Below are 2800 nucleotides of genomic sequence, written 5' to 3' on the forward strand. Positions count from 1 at the left end.
GCCCGAGCTGCGGGTGGGAGAAGGCGCGTGGCGAACCGGGAAAGGGCGCGCGAGGCGGGCAGCGCCGGGCTGCTCTGCCCAAGGTTGCTGGCCCAGGTGTTGGCACAGGCAGGCCGTGACCTGGATCACAAAACCAATCTTGGTTTAAAGATAAAGTTAGATTTTTTTTTTTCCCCCTGAAAAAAATGTTTTCAGCTTGAGTCAGCTTCCTGGGCTGATTCAGGGTAGGGGCAGCGAGAGGAGAAACTCGTGGCTGGAGCTGATGCACGTGGTGTGAGTGCTGGTCGAAAGTGTTAATAGAGCTGCCGGCTAATTAGAACATCTGTATTAACTCTAATTAGAGCATCTGCAGGAACTCTAGTTAGAACATCTGTAATGACTCTTGAGTTATAATTTGGTCATTCTTATCTTGATGGAGCATTTATTTTAATGCTGAAGTGTTTCAGGTGCCTTTGGGTGGGTGCATTTCTCCATGAGCTTTAGCAAATATGTGTACGGAGTAGATTTCTTCATCGAGAACTAAACCTCTTTAGAAATTGATTGATTCTTGTATAGTAGCACTTGGAAAAAACTCTGTGGGTCATCATCACTTGGTCAGCTTCAGGGGCTGATTGCAGGAAGAGCAGGATTTTAGAACACTGACAACTAGACGACTTTAATGCTCTAATTTTCTGTGTATTCACTTATCAGAACCACATTTGCATCCTGTCACATACTGAATGGCCTGGTATGTATAGGCATTCTTGAGTCTAACAGATGTGATGAAAGGCATTTGCCCTTCCCCTCACCAGCCTATAGAATCACAATGACAAAAGGCTGAAATATATGAGAAGATAGATTTGTTAAATATTAGAGCATAGTACTGCCTCTAAACATGAAAAATAGAGTGAGTAAAAAATTGGATATTCCTAAGAAAGTCTGTAACTGGACACCAGTTTGATAGGTTTTAAAAGCATCTTTCCAAATTACTTTTTTCTACAGAAGAAGCAGCTCTCACATGCAGGACTCTGCTACCCTGAGTTCCTTGAGTGAATGTGGTAGCTGAGTCAGTGGCAGCAACTGTTCATAGTTCAGTCTTGTTAGATGATGTTTCCCGTCTTCTGGGGAGAAGTTGGAGCTTTCCCTCCAGCCCCTTGCTGGTATTTTTATCCCCTTCCTTGTCTAAAACATCCATCCCCGTGCTGCCTCACTGTGTCTTGAAGGCTTGGCTGCGGGTAGAGCTTTGCTTTCACTTCTTTCACTTTCTGTTCTCCTTGTCTACAGATACAGAGATATCAGGAACTGGCATTTGTTTCTTGTTCCCTGTTTTCTGGCAAACCTGAGCTTCTGTTAGGAAAGATGGTGAGATTCTGCTGGAGCACTAGACTTGGGCTGGCTTGTAACTTGTGTTTATTTAATAAGTTACTTATTATTATTACCTAGGGATCTCAAGTCAACACCCTCCCTAGGCTTACTACTGTCAGCTGAAAGTAAAAATCAGGGTTTCCATTCAAGCTGCCTTACAAGTTTGAAGAGCATCCTTTCTTGTCACATTTTGTGCATCAAAACCTTCTAAATCCTCTTTACAATGCCAAGCAAAATTTAATCATGTAATTGTGATACGAATGTTTGGGCTTCTTACAACTAGGAGTGGCATACAAAAAAGTAATACATTAAAAGTATTGAATGGCTGTGGCTTTTTAAAATCCCATTTTCAATCAAGCCCTCTTTTACTATCTCTGTTTTATTTTCATCTTCTTTCCTGCAAGTGTATGGAGTTAAAAAATAATCTTACAATCTCATCTGTTGGGGGAAACCCCAAACCAAACAAAGCCTAAGTAAACACACATACCCCACATACTGTGGATTAGGTTTCAGACAAAATCATAGAACATGAAGGGGTTGGGATGGACTTTAAAGATCATCTAGTCCTAGCTCCACTTCCCTGTGCAGGGATACCTCCCTCTAGACCAGGTTGCCCAAGGCCTTGAACACTTCCAAGGATGGGGCATTCACAGCTTCTCTGGGCAACCTGCTCCAGTGTCTCACCATTCTCACAGTGGAGAATTTCTTCCTAATATCTAACCTTAATTTCCACCCTGTGAGTTTGAACCTGTTATTTCTTGTCCCATTGATACAGTTCCAAGTCCCTCTTCTGCTTCCTGTTAGGTCTCTTTCAGATACTGGAGGTTTGTTTGATTTCCATGCAGCCTTCTCTTCTCCAGGCTGAGCAGCCCAAACTTTCTCAGCCTGTCTTTGTCGGGGAGGTGCCCCAGTCCCATTATCAACTTCGTGGCCTCCTCTGGACTTGCTCCAACAGTTCCGTGTTCTCCTTGTGCTGGGAGCACCAGAGCTGGCACCATATTCCAGGTGGGGTGTCAGCGGAGGGGAATAGAGGAGGAGACAATCCGCTCCCCCCCTTGCCCTGCTGCCCACGCTGCTTTGGATTCAGCCCAGGATACATCTGGCTTTGTGAGCTGCGAGCGCACACTGCTGGGTTAATGCTGTTTTTCACCAGCCACCCCCCCGGTGCTGGTTTTAAGCTAAGAAGCAATGGAATGATCCTGGCCAGGAACAAGGCTGACAGCCCGGCCCCGGGCGCTGTGTCCGCCTCCTCCCGCTTCCTCCTCCTCCTCCGGGACTACGGCTCCCAGCAGCGCCCGGGCTGAAAGTGAAAATAAGCGCCAGGTTACGCTCCTGTTTGCGCCCTCCGCCTCTCTCCCTCCCTCCCTCCTTCCCTCCCTCCCGGCGGGCCGCACGTGTCCTTCCTTTCCCTTTTGTTTTCCGCCCGCAGGCCGGCTGCGCGCCCGGGACGCGCCCG

Source organism: Geospiza fortis, unplaced genomic scaffold (genome assembly GCF_000277835.1).
Source record: "Geospiza fortis unplaced genomic scaffold, GeoFor_1.0 scaffold11, whole genome shotgun sequence".
Taxonomy (NCBI): domain Eukaryota; kingdom Metazoa; phylum Chordata; class Aves; order Passeriformes; family Thraupidae; genus Geospiza; species Geospiza fortis.